The sequence below is a fragment of the Ovis canadensis genome, chromosome 13 (assembly GCF_042477335.2).
Source record: "Ovis canadensis isolate MfBH-ARS-UI-01 breed Bighorn chromosome 13, ARS-UI_OviCan_v2, whole genome shotgun sequence".
Taxonomy (NCBI): Eukaryota; Metazoa; Chordata; class Mammalia; order Artiodactyla; family Bovidae; genus Ovis; species Ovis canadensis.
The window spans coordinates 16849671-16874242 of record NC_091257.1 but is presented as its reverse complement, the minus strand read 5'-3'; the positions used below and the strand labels follow the sequence as shown (position 1 = coordinate 16874242).

At 38.9% G+C, this 24572-nt stretch overlaps 1 protein-coding gene and 1 pseudogene across 3 annotated transcripts in view; both read right to left on the bottom strand.

Annotated features, from left to right (window-relative positions):
• Positions 1-24572, bottom strand: part of PLCB1 (phospholipase C beta 1) — an 877017-nt gene that overhangs the window by 50572 nt on the left and 801873 nt on the right. The gene's annotated exons all lie outside the window — the stretch shown is intronic.
• On the bottom strand, positions 459-18559 carry LOC138416900 (M-phase phosphoprotein 6 pseudogene; annotated as a pseudogene).

Sequence of the window (24572 nt, the reverse complement as noted above, 5' to 3'; positions counted from 1 at the left end):
AAGGTGAAATGTAAGAGAAGCTCTTTTTCATCTTTAAAACATTCACATTTCGTTGTTCCTCCTTCCCTGCATGGTCCACTGAGGCCCCTAGAAGGCTTTGTTTTAAACGTCCCGCTCCCTGCACACAGCATGTTCACAGTTCATGGTCACTCTATTTCCCAAGCATTCTTCCAGCTCTCAGCACCTTTGCTATCTGGATCATGCTCTTATCTTATGATTCAACTTAATTGATGAAAAACAGGCTTTCAGAAGCCTGGCATAATGGAAAGAAAATTGACTTGGATGAAAGTTTAGCCAACTACAATTTCAAAGTAAACTTCTTGGTATCTGGGCAACAAACGCAATTAAGTTCATTAGAGAGATATCAGTCTTGGAGTGGTGTGTTTATCAGTTTCATTAAGCATGTTAGAATAATGAGCCGACCCTTTAGCCTTGTGGACTTTCTTGACTATTGCTTATTTTCTATTTTGCTGATTCCTAGTTTCATTTTTTGTATTTCCTTCATTTTACTTTCTCTGGGTTTAAGGTGCTCTTTCCTTTTTACTTTCTTGAGATGGACGCTTAGAGAATTAAGTTTCTTCTTCTTTTTAATACATATATATGTATGTATATGCATGTATATATATACACACACCTACATGATGGAATATTACTCAGCCATGAGGAAGCTGGCCCTGGTCATTTTATTCAGGCTTTGAGGATGTTGTAAAGTATGGTATTTGCAGTGGTCAAATTTCATTCTATTTTACACTGATGTCATCATTTCCTTGTTTTGTCCTTATTTTATTACAGTTGGCAACAGTGGCCACACAAGCCAAAAACTACTGACAAAGGGTATTCCTTCCAGCTATGAGAAAGGTTGGACAATGCTAATGTCTTATTTACATTTACCCCCTTGTTACTCTAAAACAGAGACCACATCAAATAACTAGCTTTTGGCACCAAGCAAAAGAATCCAGTCAAAGCTGCTCCAAACAAGTTCAACATCCCTATAACATGACTCCAAGATGTTACAACAAGCATGAATCACACATTAAAGGGCATGAGCTCAGTCAGTGGAGAACTTGAATTTGAAACTGCAGAACCTGAGAGCCTCCCACATGTATGTATACAACCAACAGATATCATGACCTGCATAGTTCAGATTTATTTCCTGTAGTGACATTTACCCTGGAATCCTGGTCTTAATATATACTGGCACAGGTGTTAAGAATGGAAATTACAAACCAAGAGCTGCCTGCACACGTTTACCCAGGTGCTTGCTGAAAGCCCTTGCCAGCAAAAGGATTTGTCTTATGGAAGAACAGAATTATGAAGGCAGAAAACACTCGGGATCCACCTGAACACAGAATCAACAGAACTGCTGATCCCACTTACTATGATTGCTCTGATTTTTTAAAAATCAAGATTGGTTTTAGAAGGAAAAAGGTGAGAACATGAGCCTCATGATTCCCACAAGAGGAGAAATAACTTGTCTGTATTTATAACAGTCATGAGAAGAGGTTCCTTTCTTTAACATACAGCCATAGCTTAAGGTAATTAAGGTAACATGATGGACTGTATTGTTTGAGAAATCACTCCATATAGTGACTTAATTGCCATTACTCACTTATTTTAAGGAAACTGCCTCATGAGTTAACAACAGGCTACTTCTGCTATAGATTGCTATCCTAGCAATGCTGATAGAAAGGTTTTTATTAGTTGCTTTCTTTTTTTTTTTTACTTATAATTGTGGATGCTATAGCTGCATATAAAATAAAAACTGATTTCCATTTTAAAAAGGAGGGGAAGTCATTCAGTACAATCGGTGGCTCAAGTCACATTATTCTTAATGAGATTCATTCTGAAGAGGTCTCTTACTAAATTAAAAAAGAAAATGAAATCAACTGAGGATTTCATGTTCAATTTGCTCTTACAGCATTTGTGAATTTATTGCTCCAAAAAAAAAAAAAAGCATACTGACCAAAGTTATTGGGAAGTTTTGAAAGCCTGGAAGTTTAAAAGACAGAGTCCATGCTTTGCTCTGAGATAATTCACTCAACTTCTTTGAAGACTTCACACCTTCCCTAGATGTTTGCAATATCCTCCACCCAGCTTGCAATGCCCTTTCTCCTGTGCAGCGTCCATAGACTAATCACTCTTTCTTTTGCTGTTATTAAATTTTTGTCTACCTAAGGCCAGAGTCACACAGCCTGGCTCTTATCTCTTCTCATCATTTCACTTTGTTATATCACCATAATGAGATTACCAGCCAACTGAAAGCAGGGACCAGGTCCTTCATCTTTAGATGCTCACACTAGTTTTGGATTGGCTGACTGAGGTGCAGGGCTGTGCATGGGCTCAGACAGGAGAAGGCCTATTAATGCTGCTTCAGAATAGTCTGTGAGATACTTTTGCGCCCTATGACAGCACCGCAAATGCTGAAGAATTCTCAGCAGTGAAATGAGAACAAAACACTTGGCGGAGTATGTAAGAAAAACAACACACACATCAGCCTTGAATGTTTTGGAATTCACAGCTCTAGCAGTTTCTTTTAGAAGTACTTAAAAAAAAAACTAATAATGAAAATAAAGTAGGCTTTGGAGCCTGCTATAATCATGTCTGATGTCTTGTCCGACTACCTGTGTGTTGTAAGATCAGTCACTTAGCTGGTTTGAGCTCTTTGTTTCTTCATGGTGTGTGTGTGTGTGTGTGTGTGTGTGTGTGTGTAGTTGTGATAATATCTATTTCCTGGGTTTACTGGGACATGACACGTTAAATCCAGATCCTGCTGGATCATCCATTGAAGGCTGACCCTCCTCCAGGTAAGACAGAATTCTCCTGTCTAATGGTCTTTAAACTGAAGTATCTTCCTGGTTCTACAGCAACTTCTGGCTTTTGAATTTGAACTAAGACACCTACTCTGCAGATTTTGGACTTGCCAGCTTCCATAAACAGGTGAACCAATTCCTTCTAATAAATCTTTTTATATCTCCTGTTGGTTCAGTTTCTCTGGAAAGCCACCTCCACCAGGTCACTGTCTTGGTTATGCCTTCCCCAACCATCCTAGAAGTCAGGCTTCCCAGGTGGATCAGCAGTAAAGAATCTGCCTGCCTCTGTAGGAGACGCAGGTTCAATCCCTTGTTCCAGGAAGATCTCCTGGAGAAGGAAATGGCAGCATACTCCAGTATTCTTGCCTGAAAAACCCCATGGACAGAGGAGCCTGGAAGGCTACAGTCCATGGGGTTGCAGAGCGGGACACGACTTAGAGAATAACAACAACAATAGACCATCCTAGTAAGAATGGAGGACTTCCACTCCCCATCCCGTCTCTCCCTTTAATTTTCTCTGTAGTTTCTGTTTCCACCCATATTATATATTTTGCTTCATTATTTTACTTATTACTTGCTTATGAACACTTCATGGAAACAGACATTTTTTGTCCATTTTCTTCCCTGCTGTATCCCCACCACTTAGAACTATGCCTGGCACACAGTAGATGCTCAATAAATATCTGTTGAATGAACACACGTGAGAAAAAAAGTACAAGAGTTGCTTTTTGCCAAATACTGTTTTTTGAGCTCTAGAGATTTCACACATACAATTTATAAGAAATGAGGTTGTAATGGTTTAGACTACTGCACAGAGAATGTTCCAGACAGGGTTGTGCACGTGCAGGAAGGGAGAAAGACCTTCAAGATATCTCACCCAGAAAAGCAGACATTAGGAGAGCCTACCTCCTATAGGGTGGAAGGTAGCATCCCCTGATAGCATGTTAGTTTCTTGTGGGGACTGTAACAAATTATCATACATTAAGCGGGTTATTCTCTTACAGTTCTGGAGGCCAGACATCTGAAATCAAGATGTTGGGAAGACCACCCCACTTCCAAAGGCTCTCGTGGAGAACTGGTTCCTTGACTCTTCCAATTTCTTGTGGCTGCCAGCTTCCTTTGACTTGGGCATTCAACACACCAGTCTCAGCCTCTGCGGTCACATTGCCTTCTCCTCTTTTCTATGTGTCAAACCTATCCTTGCCTCAGTCTTATAAGGACACGTACTATTGGATTTAGGTCCCACTTGGGAAATCTAGGATGACCTCTTCATCACAAAATTCTTCACTTAATTACATTTTCCAAGGGTCCTTTTCCCAAATAAGGTAATATTCATAGATTCAGGGAATTAGAATGTGGACATATCTTTTAGAGGATCACCCTTCAGTCCACCATAGTTTTGAAAAGAATTGGAGTTTGCTATGATTACACAACAATTCTTTATTGTTTCCAGCTGCCAATATGGGGTGCTTTCTGAGGGATGTGAGTCTTTGTCCACATCTGCTTGGATTTCCCTAAGGCCTCAGATTAATTCATATGGTTAAATGTTAAACAACTACTTCCTGAAGATCTTTGCTCAGGAAGCCATGTGTTGAAAGCATTATCAAACGTTGTCCTTAAAACAAGGAGTCAAGTGTGGGTCAGGCTTTCAGTCTGGATTCTTTCCACTCATTTTCCATAATCTTATGATAGGGATTCTTATAATCTGGCTCAAGAGCTATCATGTGCTTCAGTCCATGGAAAAGGAATACACTGCACTTTCCACTCAAGTTTACAAAATGTCAGTAGTCGTCAAGATCATCTTTCAAGGCATGATACCATACAAGGACATGCAAAGAAATCCAAGTTCAGAATTTCTGGCTGTATTTCCTGGTGCTAGCCTTTATATCTCCTGACTGCATTTTCACCTTCCCCTGACATTCAGGAGACCTGAAACTTTTAAATAAAATTTAATTTGTTTAAAGTATTATAATGGACATTTTTTAGGACCAAGTGTTCCACAATTTAAGTATCGTCTATAACTAACTCTCCATTTCCCCGATTAAGTATAAACAACAGTTCTATTTAAATTTTAAGACCACTAAATTTTATTGCAGCCAATAATAGTTTTTATTTTGCTGTTAGAAACGGAACCACCTAAGTCTTAGTCCTCATCATCCCTAGGTCAATAACATGTTTATTACAAGGTCATATACAAATGGCAAGTAATAGCTACCGAGTGAATTCGTTAGCGTGAACTTTGAAAATTACATTTTAACTGGAAGAATGGGGAAGTATTTGTGAAATTTACTTCACAAAATTCATTTATCAAAAAATAAATTCCGACTTAAACTCTTTTATTTCAGGGCTTAGCTTTTAAGAAAAAAAGGCACATTATAATAAAAGGAACTGGTGAGATTTATTCAACATCCCAATATCTAAGATATGTCCTGAGGTCATTAGTGATGGACCTCACTCTTTTATAATGACCTGACCTTCATGCTGATAACCTGAAGGCACTGAAAGCCAAGGTCAAACTGTGCAGTGATTTAGATAAACAGCAGGGAGAGTCTAAATAAGTTTTGAGAAGAGGAAAGGTCACTGGTTAGCCTGTGGTCAATATCAGGATGAAACCTGACGGGATGGCTTATCATGTGGCAGGCAGGTGTGTGAGCCAGTGACAAAGCCGGGCCACCCTCTCCCTGCGCAGGCTGCCCTGAACTTGAGCAGATGTCATAAACTCTGAGCGTGGAGTGCCCCACCTGCAGAGAACAGCATTGCTTCTAAAGGTTGCATCTGATCTCAGGGTCATCCCTGTGGAATCTGGGCTAGAATATACTGATGCAAGCCTTTGGATACATTTGACTGCAATAACACGCGGAGATTCACATTTAAGAGGTAACCATGAGACTTAAATATTTTTAAAAAGCAGTTATACAGTTTTGTTCCATTTAGAAAGGATGGTTGTTTTGTTACATAAAGGAATATAGAAGTAATGAGTTAGCAGTCCCCTAATGTGTTCTTTATCTTTCTTCATCTTTGGTTGTGGAATAGTCTTATTCTACAAAAGATATATTGGGTGACCCTTACTTCTGCTTTCTTCTCAAGGGCATAGACACGAATAGCCTTCTAACTAGTCTCCTGGTTCTCTTTTCTACTAAAATGGAAATTGGACCATGTATCTTCAATGGTTGCTATTGTCCTCTGAGTAAAACTCCAAAGCCCTTATGGCTTCTTACAATGATCTGCCTGTTCTGGGTCCATGTTCCTCCTCAGCCTCATCGCCACCCTAATGGACTTCTTTCATTTCCACCAGCAGTCCCCTCGCCTCTGGGCAGCCATACCTCCTCTCCCTCTACCTGAACCTCTTCTCACAACTTCTAGAGTCCTCACTCTTACTCACACCTGCTAGTGCCTCAGCATTCACATCCTCTAGAAATGACACATGGTGAAGCTAAGACTCTGTTTTGTTATTAATATTAACAGGTTATTTCTTGATACAACAGTTATATGTCAAAGACCACTGGTCCAATAAGCATTTAAAAAGAGACTTAGGGTTATAAACATAGACAATTTGAAATAATTATGAAAGACAGTTTGGCTTCATGATATTTTCTGACAAAGCCATCCATCTATCTGGTCTCAGGTACTGTACGTGGTGAAAAATCACCCAGTGCTTCCAAAACTGCCACTCTGTGCTCCAGTTCAGTTCAGTTCAGTTGTTCAGTCGTGTCCAACTCTTTGTGACGCCATGGACTGCAGCACGCCAGGATTCCCTGTCCATCACCATCTCAAACTTGCTCAAACTCATCATGGAGTTTGATGGACCCATCAAGTCAGTGATGCCATCCAACCATCTTAGCCTCTGTTGTCTCCTTCTCCTCCTGCCTTCAATCTTTCCCAGCATCAGGGTCTTTTCCAATGAGTCAGTTCTTTGCATCAGGTGGCCAAAGTATCAGAGTTTCAGCTTCAACATCAGTCCTTCCAATGAATATTCAGGACTGATTTCCTTTAGGATTGACTGGTTGGATCTCCTTGGAGTCCAAGGGACTCTCAAGAGTCTTCTCCAACAACACAGTTCAAAAGCATCAATTCTTTAGCACTCAGCTTTCTTTATGGTTCAAATCTCACATCGATACATGACTACTGGGAAAACCATAGCTTTGACTAGATGGACCTTTGTTGGCAAAGTAGTGTCTCTGCTTTTTAATATGCTGTCTAGGTTGGTCATAATTTTTCTTCCAAGGAGCAAGCATCTTTTAATTTCATGGCTGCAGTCACCATCTGCTGTGATTTTGGAGGCCCTCACCTCCCAAAATAGTCTCTCACTGTTTTCATTGTTTCCCCATCTATTTGCCATGAAGTGATGAGATCAGATGCCATGATCTTTGTTTTTTAAATGTTGAGTTTTAAGCCAAGTTTTTTTTTTTAATATGAAAACAGGTATTTATGATAGAACAATGTCTAAAAAATAATTAAAGGCTTAAGCTTAAACAACAATGAAAAACATAATTCCACACATTGACATTGACTTTGTGGCATGAAAATCCTTAGCCCGAAGAGGCAAGTTTGTTCTTGATGAATTAACATATCATAAATTCTCATGACATGATTCCAAAATATATGTATGGACTGACTTGACATGTTTATAAACATAAGGGCAATTTAAACACTGGTATTAGTTTTCATGAGTTCAATTTAAGGTCAGTGACTGGAGAGTTATATTAAAAAAAAATCTGAGATAAAATATTCTTTAGGAAGGTACCACATACCTATGTACATTTGAAGATCAAGGGTTAAAAGTCCACTCTTGATGAACACCGTTAAGCAAAGGATGTATAACATCCATCACACGTCTGTTACAAAAGCAGGATGTTTCCAAAAGTATACATTTCTTTACAAAGAAACATTGTGACATTAATAACTACAGAGGAACCTACAGAGTTGAGCTCCAAAATATGCTCTCATCCCTGAACCATATCTTAAGGCCTCCACTTTAACCTTGGGGCTTTAAGAACATCTTCTTTACTTTAATTCTTCTTTACTTCTTTACTCCATTTTCATCCTCTTCGTAGATGGCACAGTCTCTTTTCTTGGCAAACTTTTTCCCAATTATCCCCACCAAGGTCTCATATCTTCTAGCCATTTCTTCATCTGACACATCAAGCTCCACTGTTTGCTCTTCAGCTTCTTCTGCTTTGTTCTTAGCATTCATCTGAAGCATTAATTTCTCAACCTTAGGATTAAATCCTCTGAATGACATTCTTTCATAGAGAAGTTCTTCACACAACAAGAAACTCTGCTCTTCTATAATGAAACTCTTCTTCTCTTTCAGCTCAGGCAAATCCAAGTACCAGTGCTCTTCACTAACGATTTTCTTTTCTTCCTCTTCTAGTTTTTTCTTGGTTTCCGAGTCAAGTCCCCTTTGCATGAACTTCATGCACAGCAAGTTCTTGGACAGCTTAGTTTTGTGCTCGGCTGCCATACTGACTCCCACCGGGCACCACTGTCTGCAACTCTTAAGCCAAGTTTTTCACTCTCCTTTTTCATTTTCAAGAGTCTCTTTAGTTCTTCTTCACTTTCTGCCATAAGGGTGATGTCATCTGCATATCTGAGGTTATTGGTATTTCTCCCGGCAATCTTGATTCCAGCTTGTGCTTCATCCAGCCCAGCATTTTGCATGAAGTACTCTGCGTATAAGTTAAATAAGCAGGGTGATAATATACAGCCTTGACGCACTCCTTTGGCCATTTGGAACCACTCTGTTGTTCCATGTCCAGTTGCAACTGTTGCTTCCTGACCTGCATACTGATTTCCCAGGAGGCAGGTCAGGTGGTCTGGTATTCCTATCTCTTTCAGAATTTTCCACAGTTTATTGTGATCCACACAGTCAAAGGCTTTGGGATAGTCAATAAAGCAGAAGTAAATGTTTTTCTGGGACTCTCTTGCTCTTTCAATGATCCAGCAATGTTGGCAATTTGATCTCTGATTCCTCTGCCTGTTCTAAATCTACTTTGAACATCTGGAAGTTCATGGTTCATGTACTGTTGAAGCCTCCTTGGAAAATTTTGAGCATTATTTTGCTAGCGTGTGAGATGAGTGCAATTGTGTGGTAGTTTGAACATTCTTTGGCATTGCCTTTCTTTGGGATTGGAATGAAAACTGACCTTTTCCAGTCCTGTAGCCACTGCTGAGTTTTCCAAACTTGCTGGCATATTGAGTGCAGCACTTTGAATTGAAATAGCTCAACTGGAATTCCATCACCACCACTAGCCTTTGTAGTGATGCTTCCTAAAGCCCACTTGACTTCGCATTTCAGGATGTCTGGCCATAGGTGAGTGATCACACCATCCTGGTTATCTGGGTCATGAAGATCTTTTTTTGTATAGTTCTTCTGTGTATTCTTGCCACCTCTTCTTAATATCTTCTGCTTCTGTTAGGTCCTGTTATGTCCATACTCTGTGCTCCAGAGATCTCAATAATAATTTCAAAATGCTTTCAGTAATAAAAAGTTTTATGCTAAGGTTTTTGTTTTGTTTTTATTTAAAAACCAAATGGCTAAAATAAAGCCAAATAGCTTATACATATCTAGTATCTTCTACTCTCCCCATTCTTTAATATTAAATCAAATAAATCAGATGCGTGTCAGTGGGAAATTTAAATGTCAAGAGGGATGATATTTACAACTTCCCTTTTACTATGGAAATGTTGGATCAGAGTGCTACTCTTAACATTTTAATGAATCAGGGACACTGGATATATCTGTTGGCTGGAGGATATAAAGAAAGTACAAACTAAGGTAGGTATACAGGAATCGGGCTCTCAAATCTTAGAGCCTGAAGTATAAGTGTTTTGTTCTTAGCCTGAATTTCCTCCAGCAGCCAAGGACAGGTTGAGGTCAACTGACATGAGAGGTCAGTGGGTGCACATTTCTAAGGGGAGACTTGTACACATGCCTGAACTTGAGTCATGCCCAGGAAAACCTAGACAGCAAGCTTTGGGGTCATGGACTTTTCTTAATGATTTATTCCTGTGAAGTCAGTTAGGCTTAAAGCTAATGCTAAAGAATTAGAGGCTTAAACAAGAAATACATTTGCTGAGGATTTCCCCTGCCCCTCAGATACAATCTTGTCCAGCAACATATCAAATGCGTAGGCTGGGTTCCCTAGGGTGCTTTGTAACAGCCCAGTCAACTCACAGTATAGAAGACACAATCCTACTCCTACAGAAATGCTCGATAGCCTTGTGGCATTTCTAATAGAGAATGACTTTATTAAGTTCTTGCACGGATTTAAGCCTGGCCTAATAAGAGACTACAAATTCGTCTTGGTGAATGTAGTATTCTCAAGAGGTGGGAAGAGAGGATAGAATAAGAGCTGAAGGATGCCGAGTTGGCTCAGGTCCCACTGCAAACTAATTTTTCATTGTCTCAGCCATTAGCCTAAGAGAAGGTTAAAAAGATAATTGGCATTGCTGTCAAGAGGGTAAGTGAATTTCCTTGTTTCATATTGTCAAGCCTTTGAGAGAATATAATTTGCCTTTTGACAATGAGGAGGATAGTGGACCACAGAGAGAAGTGAGCTTTAGACAGTATTTTTTTTTTTTTAATTACAAAAAGACACTGAGAAAGCTGAGGGTTTCATGAAGCCCTTAGGATTCATGTTAAAGGTGACCTCCCAGTATTTCTGGAGGCTTAACACTCCAGTCAAATCCTAAAAGGCAGGGTGGTGTCCTACAGCAATCAAGTCAAGACATGGGTTCTGCACACATGTTCTCTTCCTCTAATGTCCTTTTTCAAACCATACAGGTCAGTCTCTAGTAAAGTGGGTTGTGACACTGTTACGGGGAAGAACAAAATCTGACTACATGTTGGATCTGTTTCTTTTACTTTAACCTTTTCTACTCATTGCTTCTGTTCACTGCAAGGACACTGTCTATACATAATGGCCTGTCTCAGGGAACCCTGCACTTCTGCCTGAATGTTAAACCAAAATGCCTTTTGTTCAGGGTAACATCTTGACCCCTACTCCTGTGAACGCATACAGGAAGTAAGAAATTAACATGTCTCTTCCCTGAGGCTGGCCATTCGAGGAGATGTTTGCAAGACTTGTGACCTTTCTACTTTACTGTTCCATTTCTCCCCCGCTGGGTTCTATAAAAGAACCTGGCATCCAGACCCCCCAAAAATGGTGATTTTGAGATGATTAGTCTACCATCTTTTCAGTCAGCCTGCTTTCCAAATAAAGTCATTATTCCTTGCCTCAATACCTCGTCTCCAGTGAACTGGCCTGTCATGTGGTGAGCAGAGTGAGTTTGGACTTGGTAACAACACTATTACCCTCCCTCCTTTAACTCAAATGTGGGCAAACTTTTCTGAAGAGCCAGAGTGAATATTTTAGATTTTGCAGGCTTTAAGGTCTCTATCATGGCTACTCAATGGGGCTGCTGCCAGGGGAAAAGTCATAAACAGAGTGAAAAGGATGGGGTTCAGCTGTGTTCAACAAACTTTATTTAATGACACTCAACTTTGAATTTCGAATGACTTTCCCTGCGGTTAGTGGTTAAGACTCTCTGCTCCCATTGCAGGGGCCCTGGGCTTGATCCCTAGTCAGGGAACTAGATTCCATGTGCCACAACTAAGCATTCCCATGCCACAACTAAAGATCCTGCCTGCGTGCCACACAATGAAGATCAAAGATCCCTGCTGCAACTAACTAAGTGCAACCACAGTAAATAAATACATATTTAAAAAATTAAAACTTTCTTCCTTTGATTATTTTTCAATCATTTCAAAATGTAAAATCATTGTTAGTTTGTGGGCTCTGCAAAAACTGGCAGCAGCCTGGATCCCTGGTTCAGAGCTGTTTCATAAAACTTTCTGCGATGGTGGAAAAGTTGGATATTGGCACTGTCCAGTACTGTAGACACTACTGAATTGTGGCCAGTATGATGGAATAACTTAATTTTTAATTTTAGTTAATTAAAAATTAAGTCACTATTTGTGGATTAGTGGCTTCCATGTTGGACATGCAGTTCCATTATATTCTTTCCTACTATCTTGAAAAAACATTATTTCCTCTTACCTATATTAAAATGAACAGCAAAAGAAAAGGAATCCTACCTGCTGCTTAAGTTACACAGTGCTCTTCTGGGGATATCACAGGTTGGTGTCTTGGTTTTAATTACATAGTAAACATGGGCAAACACACAGAGAACATGTGAATATCCACTGTGCACACATGAACACAATGCAGCTTTCTTGGCATGACATCAGTATCATGTTCAGTGAATAAATAATCATGGAAAGAAAACCATGTTTATCAATAAGGATCTTTCCATCTCATGCACTGCCTACTATGTGAATACAATATTGGACAATGAAAACCATTCTATAGTATGAACTTAAGCTTTTCTGTTGGTTTCTTCAATTATCTGTCACACAAAATTCTATACTTTCTTTAGCTGTACTTTGCAATAATGAACTTGCAAAACTGACTGAATGGGTGTCCTCTTCTAAAATATGCAAAAGGATCATTTCTAGGTAAATGACAGTGAAAACTCCAGGTCATCTCAAATAAAATCTCAGAGCGTCTCTGGGCAGCACCTCATGCAGATCTCACAGATAGATCAAGGAGAGAGCAACCGACCCTTAAAAGACGAAAGCATAAAGTCACTAACATTCACATGGGTTTGATAACAAGCATCATTTAGCAGGCATATTATAAAGTCCTATTCATGAAACTCTAACCCAATTATAAAATATCCTTTATTTTGATTAAACCCATTTATGGTGAAACTTCTCCTATCATCCCTGGAAGAGGCAATTCATGGCTAACTAAGGAAATTCTAGAGTGAGAGATGCATGATAGTTGTCCATCCTTGGTAAAACAACACAAAATAAAACAAAATAATAGGAAAGAGGTGTAAGTTAGTTTTGGAAAAAAAAAAAAAAAAAAGAAAAAGACTTGCCCCTGCAATCTTGTGTTGTTTTTAGAATAATCCCAACCCAAGGAGCATCTTAAAATCTCTTCAAGGCTCCATCTGTGGTCTCTTCTCTCTTTTCATAGTCTTTCTCTTGGAAACTTCGTTTCATGCTCAGGCACTCTTCCATCTTTATATTATATATGATTTTCAAATCTTTTTTTTTTTCTCCAGAAGACTTCTCTCAATTCCAAATGGATATATCTCATCGTTTCCTTAACTTCTCTACTTAGATTTCAATCATACCATGTCCAGTATTGCCCTCTCCTCATCTCCAGTTTTGCTGTATCCTGCCATTCTCTAGGCCAGTGTTAGATGACAATACTCTCCCTGTTGCACACACTATTAACCCACATCACTCCTTGACTTCTTCCTTGCGCTACACTGTCTCATCAACCCAGCACTAAGTTCTCCCTCTCACATTCTTATACTTCTCTCCATCTCCAAGTCCATACTGTGAATGTCTCTTGCTGCATTAAGAGTCCTAACTAATCTCTTGCATCCTGTTTGATCTTTCCACCCTTCTATTTGTTCTCCACTTCAGTCAATAGAAACCTTTTCAAAACCTAAATCTGATCATATCACTACCTCTACCCAGGGTTAAGGCTTATTAGAATAAAAACCAACCTTGTTAAGGCAGCAACCAAGGTTATATGGGTTTCACTTCGATCAACATTCCTTTTCCCGTCATACACTCTCCTCCTTGTTCTCTGTGCCCTACTGGTTCAGTTTCTTGAACACACTATGGTCCCTGCAGCTACAGTGCCTTTGCATGTACTATTTCTTATTTCTAGAAAGGCTTCCCTTTATTTTCTTGGGCTCCAAAATCACTGCAGCTATGAAACCTAAATTAAATTAGATGGTGACTATAGCCATGAAATTAAAAAATGCTTGCTCCTTGGAAGAAAAGCTATGACCAACCTAAACAGCATATTAAAAAGTAGAGACATTACTTTGCCAACAAAGGTCTGTCTAGTCAAGGCTATGGTTTTTCCAGTAGTCATGTATGGATGTGAGAGTTGGACCATAAAGAAAGCCGAGCACTAAAGAAATAAAGCTTCTGAATTGTAGTTTTGGAGAAGACTCTTGAGAGTCCCTTGGACTGCAAAGAGATCAAACCAGTCAATCATAAAGGAAATTAATCCTGAATATTCACTGGAAAGACTGATGCTGAAGCTGAAGCTCCAATACTTTGGCCACTTGATGTGAAGAGCCGACTCATTGGAAAAGACCCTGATGCTGGGGAAAGGTTGAAGGCAGGAGGAGAAGGGGACGACAGAGGATGAGATGGTTAGATGGCATCACCAACTCAATGGACATGAGTTTGAGCAAGCTCTGGCAGATGGTGATGGACAGGGAAGCCTGGCGTGCTGCAGTCCATGGGGTCATAAAGTGTCGACACGACTGAGGGACTGAACAACAACAGCAGCAGCAAGGGCCTCCCTCCATCCACACACGCCCCCTCGCTCCATGGATCCTACAACATTTACTCAGTTATGTACTACTGAGCTTCAGCTCTCAGTTTAAACATTATTTGCTTCAAGAAATTCCCCCTAATCTTTATCTCTCTATTAGATCATTCTGTATTTTTCTTCTTAGAACCATGTTTCTTTCCTACAGAGGTGTCTCATTCATTTATGTGATTATTTTGTCTCATACATTTTTGTGATTATCTGCTTTTTGTCTATCTCTGTCACTTCTCTGAAGTTCCACTAGAGCAGGGATCATGCCTACTTTTACAAACCATGGTTTCCCAAGAACCTTACATGGTGTTGGCACGTCAATACATTTACAAAATGTTTGAGTGGATGAGTGAGTGCAGCAATGAAGACCTGGAGGTAGTGTGATTGAGTACATGGAGGGCTCTGGATATGGGACAGTGTATAATATCAACCTTCTTTGCAAGCCCAAAGTCTTCAAGGGGTTTTCTCCTCTATAGCTAGTTTTGACCTGTGGACTCTGTGGCCCAACACCAATTAATATACAGGTTATTATGGTGTGTGCTTTTGTGTGCAGTTTATAAACTCAATCCTTCTTGCCTCTAAATTACCTTTCTTATTTTCCCTTGATCTTATTTCCCTCATTTATTTTCTATTGATTTTTGTCTTTCTATTTCTGAACACACTATTTTAATCTGTATTCCATCTTATTGGAACCTTTTAATAAAATAACATTTATAATTATACTTATTAATCTCAGTCCTTACTGTACCAGTAAAGCTCTGAAGTTCAAATTGGGAACCAGTTCTGATGGTCAAAGAAAAACCCGGTAGCCAGTTGGATACACAAGCCTCTCTGTCTTAGTATTATTATTATTATTTTTGTCCTTGAGGCTACTTGTAGTTTTTATCACACACTCTTTCTGATCCTCCCTGCTGTCCTTGAGTGTCCCTGAATTTCTGGGCATGCAACAAAATTAAGGTAAATGAAGCAGAGATAGGACTTACTCAGACTCATAGCATCCAATGAAAGTAATAGTGAAATCATACAGCCAGTATTTAAACCTGTGCCGTGATCTTTGGATTTACCTTCAGTGCATTCTTCTGGGAGTGGGTAAATGTCCTAGGGTCTATGGTTGGTATATCAGCACTCTTTCCCAAGGTTCCCTCTCAGAGATATATTTGCATCCATCTGACATTGATTCATGTAGCCAGATGGCAGAGGACAGAGCTGGATCACTTAACACAATGTGTGACCCACTTAGAAGTTGAACAATCTGTGGTTTAATATTAAATAAAAGACTTGAGCTTTTGAGTTAAAAATGCAGATTGGTTTGTGGTTATCTTATACTCAGCATGAATAGTCTGAATGCTGAATGCATCGGTTTCAATAAGCAAGGAGATTAAGATGTAAAACTAATTTCCCAAGGATGGGTGATGGGATGTGTTGGTAGGTGTCATTACCAATTTAGTGTGGTGGTAACAAAAATCAATGAGAACCAAGAGTGCACATTTCAGCACCTAAGGAGCAAAAGGTCACTAGCAGACAACTGTGATAACCTTATGGCATTGTCAGCAGTGTCCTACAGCAGTTAGAAAGCAAAAATTCCTCAAGGAATTTCTGAACTATCTCACAGAGATTGTAGAGGGTAACTGTACCCTTTATATAGAGAGCCCTCTTGCTTTGAGCATGTTCTCTGTCGGAAAGGGTGTAAATAACAAAAAAAAATATGAATGGAATCAGAGCATTCCATAAAAACAAAGATACAGTTGGGGCAAGTGTCCCTACATCAACCAGTGAACCAGTTATGTTCAAAAATGGCTTTGTTCAAAACTGGACACAAATATCTCTAATCAAATAGCAATATTTTAGCATGATATAAAACTGGGTAGAGTGTATTGACTAGGAAGCTAATGTAGCATTGTGTCAGGGATATTGCAGCAACTTCTCTGTTCTCCCTGGGTCATTTCTCATCTTTCTTGCAACAGACCAAAAGTAGAAGCATGATTTCACTAATCAGTCTTGGAATTCAGACGGGTTTTCTCAGCTGGGTTTTTCAATGACATTTATGAGGAAATGTTTAGAGAGACGTAGGACCATTATTCAGAAACTGATGCAGTGACTCATGTTTTGTTGCCTCTTATTTTTTGCTTTCTGGTGGAAGCTCTGGCATTTGCTGCTATGATGGCCTTTCTATCCTAAAGCTTTCATTTTCTCTGATATTCTCATCCTTTAATCTTCATGATGTCTTGAGGTATCACTATGGAAATACCCCCAATTACCCTTAAACAGAAATACCCAGAATCTTGTCCTTAGTTCTTCAGTATCTTGGCCTCTAAATTACTCTGCTCTTAATTTTACACTGACCTCTACAAGCCTTTGCAACTAACAGCTGGAGCCCTGTCCATCCCCAGCATGAGGTTCCTGGTACTGCCTGCCTGTTTAACCTACATCCTGGCATCTAGTATAATGTCTAACACATTAGAGATGACAAATACTTGTTGAATGAAGGAAGGAAGGAAATGGCTCTTTGAAATTTAATGTTTCCCAAATTTAAAAAAAAAATTATCCAGAGACAGACGAATATCATGTTATTCCTTATATGTAGAATCTAAAAACATGGTACAAATGACCTTATTTACAAGACAGAAATAGAGCCACAGATGTAGAGAAAAAACTTACAGTTACCAAAAGAGGGAAGAAGGGGCCGGGTTACATTGGGAGATAGGTATTCATATATACACATTGCTACATATAAAGCAGATATCTATAAGAACCAACTGTATAGCTTAGGAAACTCGACTCAATACTCTATAATGACCTATATGGGGAAAAGAATAAGAAACAGTGGATATATGTATAACTTAGCTGTATAGCAGAAACTAACACAATATTGTAAATCAATATACTCCAAGAAAAATGAAAAGTGCTAAGGTTTTTGCCCAAAATATTTAGCAAAAATATTAATGCCATTATTTTTTTAAGTATTTATTTATCTGGCTGTGCTCTGTCTTAGTCGTCACACTTGGGAATCTTTAGTTGCAGCATGTGGATCCAGTTCCCTGACCAGGGATCGAATCCAGGTCCCCTGCATTGGGAGCATGGAGTCTTAGCCACTGGACCACCAGGCAAGTCCCCATTATTTTTAATTGACAATCTATATGCCAACCTTAGCGAAAGTGAAAGTTGCTCAGGGGAGTCCGACTCTTTGCAACCCCAGGGACTGCCAGGCTCCTCTGTCCATGGAATTCTCCAAGCAAGAATACTGGAGTAGGTTGCCATGCCCTTCTCTGCGGATCTTCCTGACCCAAGTCTCCCACATTGAAGGTAGACTCTTTACCTTTTGAGGTACTCGGGAATCTGCCAAGTACTTAGGGCAAGACTAAAAGAGATGTGGCCCCTGCGCGGAAGTAAGGCCGCTAACAAACACGTAACCACGTGAACATGATAGGGGATAGTGCCGCAAATAAAAGGAAACAGACAGGGGCAATAAGAGTCTATTACATAGTCTGAGAAGTTCTCTGTATGGAGTTGCTATTTGCACTGAGGACTGAAGAAACAGGAAGCAGCCACAGGGAAGTCTGGAGGTGCGGTGCCTGGCAGCAGAAGGCACAGAGGGGACCGGCGCGCTGGGCGGAGCGCCGCAGCAGGAGGGAGGGGGCCGACTGCAGAGGGGGCGAGGCCGCGGAGAAGGCCGTGGAGGAGGCGGGCTTCATTCAACACTTTCCGACCCGCCCACAGGGCGGTTAGCAAAGCAGCGACTTGATCTGGGTGAGTTTATTTTGCACTTTCTACATGGAATCATGGCAAATCATTTCAATCCCAGGAAAAAAACTAAAGATGGCAGCATATGAAGAATCTCACCTGTCAGATTGAATTTAGTGCACGAAAACATCATGACTACTCTCTTTCTTCCTTTTTACTTAAAACCGGTGTTTCTTAAATATTAAATAAATATAAAAGTGGGTAAAATACTCATAAGATACCAAGAACAGTTTATTACTAATAAATATCCACTGACCAGTTTATAAAACATTGGGCTTCAAGTTCTCCACGATCTCATCTCCTCTCTGATGACTCAGAAGGAAAAGCAGTCTAGTGTTTTGTTGTTTGTTTGCTTATCATTCCCACATTTTACCAAGTTTGCATTCCTAAGCAACATACTAATCTGCTTTGCAGGTTTTTAAACTCACAAAAGTGGAAGCATGTTCTCTGGCCACTTGCTTTCCACTAAATACTGTGGTCCAGGTTGCTGTCTGTGGCTCCAAGTCAAATTTATTTGGTGGTGGTGGTTCAGTTGCTTAGTCCAACTGTTGCTACCCCATGGACTGTATCCCCCCAGGCTCCTCTGTCCATGGGATTTCCCAGGCAAAAATACTGGAGTGAGCTGCCATTTCCTTCTGCAGGGGAATTCCTGACCCAGGGATTGAACCCGTGTCTCTTTCCTGACCCAGGGATTGAACCCATGTCTCTTGCATTGCAGGTGGTCTGCTGCATTGCCAGCAGAGTACTAACTGAGCCATCAGGGGACCCCTTCATATTTATTTTGTTGTCACATAATATTCTTGTGTATATACTATTAAAATTTCTTCATTCTATTCTTGAAGTATAGTTATTTCCAGTGTTTTATTGGTATAAAGAGTATTGTTATGAATTCTTGCCCAGTTCTCCAGATGCATATAAGTGGGAACTTCTCTAGAGAGTTTCTACCTTGGCCAGGAATTTCTGGTCCTGGGAATGTATTATCTTCAACTTTCCTAGATTGTGTCAAGTTGTTCCCCAGTGTATTTGGACCAGTTTACATTGCTAGTGATAGCAATCTAGAACTGTCCTAGGTGCACCATTTTCTTGAAAATCACCTGACATCAGCAGACATAAAACTTTTACCAGTCTGACAGTATACAGTAATATAATGTTATGGCTTAAATCTGCATTTCCTTAAGTACCAAAGAGGGTTTCCCTGGTGGCTCAGATGGTAAAGAATCCACCTGCAATGTGGGAGACCTGGGTGTGATCCTGGGTTAGGAGGATCCCCTAGAGGAGGGCGTGGCAACCCACTCCAGTGTTCTTGCCTGGAGAATCCCACGGACAGAGGAGCCTGGTGGGCTACAGTCCATGGGGTCACAGAGAGTCAGACACGGCTGAGAGACTCAGCACAGCACAGTTACCAGTGAAGTTCGGCCTACTTATGTTATTGGCCATTTGTGCCTCTCAACAGAAGCATGGAAGTTCTTGCACAGTTTCCAATTGTTTGTGTTTTTTGTTTTGTAATAGAAATTGTTTATATTTTTATTTTTAAATTTTGAAGTATTATACAATTGTCATGATTTTTTCAATAGTAATTATATTTTAATTTTATAATTTATTTTTGAAGTCTAATTGACATACTTTTTCTTAACCTATAGAAATCTTATATATCTTATGGACATTAATTCTTGATGTTATGTGTTGCTGTTTCATTTTTCCACTTTCTTTAAAGAATTATATATATATATATATATATATATGTATACATATCCATAATTTTACTTGTTTATTTTCGGCTTTGTTGGGTCTTGGTTGCTGCGTGGGCTTTTCTCTCACTGCAGACAGTGGGGGCTGCTCCCTAGCTGTGGTGCATGGGCTCCTCACTGTAGAGTCTTCTCTTGTGGAGAATGGACTCTAGGCTCTGGGGCTTCAGGAGCTGTGGTGCTGGGCTCAGTATCTGCGGTTTCTGGGCTCTGGAGCACAGGCTCAATAGCACAGGCTTGGTTTTGCTCTGTGGCGTGTGAGATCATCACAGACCAGGGATAGCGCGCATGTCTCCTATAATGTCAGGTGGATTTTTCACCCAAATCACCGGGGAAGCCCTCCAGAATATTATGATGAACAAAATATCTTTAAATTTAGACCAAATTATCAATATGTCCTTTTATGTCTTGTTCTTTTTTCTTGATATTGTTAGAAAAAGCCTTCCCTTTCCACAGTTCATAAACGTACTCTCCATTACCTTCTAAAGATTCATAGTTTTATATTTCATATTTAAGTCTTAAATGTATTTGGACTTGATTTTTGTGTATGATGTGAGGTAAGGATCCAATATTTTTTTGTGCATATCAATAACCAATAGCCCTGACAGAATTTCTCAAAAAGCCTTAGTTTCTTAGATAAAATTTTGAGTGCCAATTATATCATAAGTCAAATTTTCTCAGCACATTTGTTTATAGACCACCTATTTGTGTCAATGTTCAACTTGCCAAATTCCACCAATATCTTAATTACTATATTTTCATGATGATTGTGTATGATAAGTCTTTATACTCATACTTTGTTCCTTTTAGGAGACTCAGCAACTTCTGGGCTTTTGCTTCTCCATGTAAATTTTGGAATCAGTTTGTCCAATTCTACAAATATTGAGGGGACTTTTTTTTTTGGCATTGCGTTTAATCTATAGATCAATTTAGAAGAACCCATTTTTTATGCTATTGACTCTTCTAATTCATTAGCATATTATAATAGGTCTTCTCTGATGTTTTTCAATAGAGCATTATATATTTTTTCATGATCTGTATTTAATACATGTTGCTAAAGTTATTATTGGGTACTGTATATCTGCTACAGTATTAGAAATTTTAAACTTACGCTAGCTGCCTATTGCTTACTTACAGATATGCAACTGATTTTTGTATATTGATTTTATACTCAGTAAATTTGCTAAACAGTTATTGATAAAAATAGTTTATATGGAAATCCTTTTTAATAGAGAGTCATGCTGCTGCTGCTAAGTCGCTTCAGTCATGTCCGACTCTGTGAGACCCCATAGACGGCAGCCCACCAGGCTCCCCCGTCCCTGGGATTCTCCAGGCAAGAACACTGGAGTGGGCTGTCATTTCCTTCTCCAATGCATGAAAGTGAAAAGTGAAAGTGAAGTCGCTCGATTGTGTTCGACTCTTAGCGACCCTATGGACTGCAGCCTACCAGCCCCCTCTGCCCATGGGAGTTTCCAGGCAAGAGTACTGGAGTGGGGTGCCATTGCCTTCTCCTATAGAGAGTCATAGCAATTGCAAATTATATTTTTCTTCACATAATGTCTAATTGCTATACCACTTTTTTTTCTTTTTCTTTGATAGAAGGGAATAACAGTGGGCATCTTTATCTAAGAGGAATATTTTAAGTATGAAATTTCCCTTGGATTTGAGTTTTGTCTTATTGTACATGCACATAAAAACATTATTAAAGTTTCCAATTGTGTTGTTTTATCTGAATTTTGTATACTTTAATGATACTTTTGGAGGGGTCTGCTTGAAATATTGACTGCTAAAAGAAATATGAATATTTTCTACTAGAGAGGTAGATTCAATATTGCCAATATTTTTGCTTTATCCATTATAAGAGTGCACATTATTTTGTGCACAGAAGTTTAAAATTGTTATAGTCTGTTAGAGAACTGAAAATTTCACCATGACATAACATCCCTCTTTCTTTCTGCCTTAAAATTCATTTTATTTGATACAAACATAGCCCAAGCAGGTTTCTTTAGATTAGCATTTTCCTGGTATAGTTTTTCTTTTCCTTTCCTAGCCCTCATTCTTCACCTATGTTCTTATTAAACAAAATAACTCACTACAAATAACAACAACAGTAACATAACAAGAAAGCTGAGCTGAAAATCTTTTATGTTTATAAATGGAAAAATTTAGCAGACATACTTAATTAATTCCTCTAACTAGGATATAGATTTGTGATTTCCTTTAGTGAAGGTCCTCTTGTGGCAAACACTCAGCCCTTCCTGCCACACTCTCACCTAAACATCTACAGTCATCTTGAGTTGGGTTGAAGATGCGTTTATCGCTTTCACTCTAAGTGATACTCTTCCTAGATATAAATTGCTAGATTAGCAAATATTTTCCTTCAGCATGTTGATGATATCATCCCACTGGTATTTTTTTTTTCTGTTTTTTTTTTTTTTCTGCCAAGAAATCAATTGTCTAATTTTCACTTCCCTTTAGTTGTTTTTAAGATATGTCCTTTAAGATTTTAAACTTTTTCCTTTCCCTGCTGAAATTTCAATGTGATGTATTTAGATATAGAAATGTTTAAAATGCTTCTTGACTAGGATTCTGAATCTATGAGTTTGGGTCTTTCATCAGTTCTGTCCACAACATATTTTGAATATTTTACTATCCTCATTTTTGCTCACCTCTTCTTCTCACTCTATCTTTCATGCCTCTTAATCTCTCTATTTTATTTACTGTTTGACATTCTTCTACATTCCTGAGTAATATTATAGACCTCTTTTTAAATTTACTACTTTTCTCTCTATTACTGCAATGATGCATTAAATTTTATTTATTATTTTTGTCTTTTAATTTTTTTTTACTTTACAATACTGTATTGGTTTTGCCATACATTGACATGAACACCATGGGTGTACATGAGTTCCCAATCCTGAACCCCCCTCCTACCACTCTCCCCATATCATCTCTCTGGGTCATCCCCGTGCACCAGCCCCAAGCATCCTGTATCCTGTATCAAACCTAGACTGGCGATTCATTTCTTACATGATAGTATACATGCTGCATTAAATTTTAAATGTAATTATCTATTCAATTATAGAAATTCAGTTTGTTTTCAAACATACATCATTGTTTTTAGTCGACTGATCTTCACTCATATTGTCAGTCTTAAAAGTACTTGTTTAACATCCTGTTCTCATAATACCAAAATACTAAGTTTTTGTAGGGCTCATTCTACAGTCTTCTGTTTCTGCTGTGGTTCTCACTCATGAACTTTCTCTATATTCACTGTAATTGCTTTGATGGGTTGACATTTCTTGGAACTTTAAAGGTAGTAATAGCTTAAAGCCTGATTTGAAAACAGCCTTTCTTATAGATAAACTGATTAGTTATAATCAGTTATAATCAGAAGACCAGAGGATTTCCAACATGAGACAGATTTGCAATAAATTCTGAATTTGTCAGGTGGTGTGAATTGACTTCAGGCTTCAAGTTCACATGAGGGAGAGCTTTTAATCACAAATTCTCAGGAAGGATTTTTTTCTACCTCTGTTTAAAAACCTACTTGTGCAAGTAACGATTTTCTTGCAGTTCTTTGAGATGATGGCTTTTTTTTTAAATTTTTTAAAAAATATAAATTTATTTATTTTAATTGGAGGTTAATTACTTTACAGTATTGTATTGGTTTTGCCACACATCAACATGAATCCACCACAGGTATACACGTGTTCCCCATCCTGAACCCCCCTCCCTCCCCCCTCCCCATACCATCCGTCTGGGTCCTCCCAGTGCACCAGCCCCAAGCATCCAGTATCATGAGATGATGACTTCTTTATTCCTGCCTTCCCTGAGATTATGTGGCTTCTTGTAGTCCCAGGTTTACGTGGTGAGTCTATTACTAGACTTCTCACTTTGGCTTCATTTCCTGTTTTCCCATTCCTCATGCATCATGAAAAATCTAAGCTCAGTAACTGGCAGATAACTTCAAGATGAAAGACAGCTTTACTGCTCTGTGTACCTCTCTGGGTATCTGCTTTCACTAGGAGCTTGTTCTTTGAGCATTCCTTGATTTCTTTTCCATTCACTGACTTACTTAAACATATTTTAAAAGTTATACAGAATCTTTGTTTTCATTGGAAACTCAGGACTCTCCAACTTGCTTTGTGATGTTTTTACATTTTAGATTCTATCAACAGCAGATGTAGGTTTTTATATGGCAGAGGAAGACAGGCGGCTTCAGGATTGCTTCAGAATCACTGTAATTCTACTAAAAACTAATCAAGTTTGAAGGGCTAATTATCAGAAATACAGTGATATCCAGAAACCATAATGGCTCCTTTTAGCCTAAACTGGCTTTTTTAAAGCTAGAAAATGAGACAAAGAGGGCACTACAAAGAAGTGGATCCAGATGAACACTTACAGAAAGGCTTACAATTTCAAACAGTCTCCTATTTAGAACTAACTTTTACCAGTAATGGAGTCTTTTACATTAAAATTCAAAATATTTTTGATCACCCACATAATATATATAGATAGATTATTTTAAGAAATGCATGCAAATACATAATATAGAGAGCATATAGCACCCTGACCACCCTCTCCAATCTCAGCCCCTTCTTCAAGTTAACCACAGTTTAAAAGTTTGCTGTGTCAGAGAGTGTTGCCTATGTTCTCCTTTAAGAGTTTTATAGTTTCTGGTCTTATGTTTAGATGTTTAATCCATTTTGAGTTTATTTTTGTGTATAGTGTTAGAAAGTGTTCTAGTTTCATTCTTTCTGACATAAATCACAACAGGATCCTCTATGACCCACCTCCCAGAATATTGGAAATAAAAGGAAAAATAAACAAATGGGAGCTAATTAAAATTA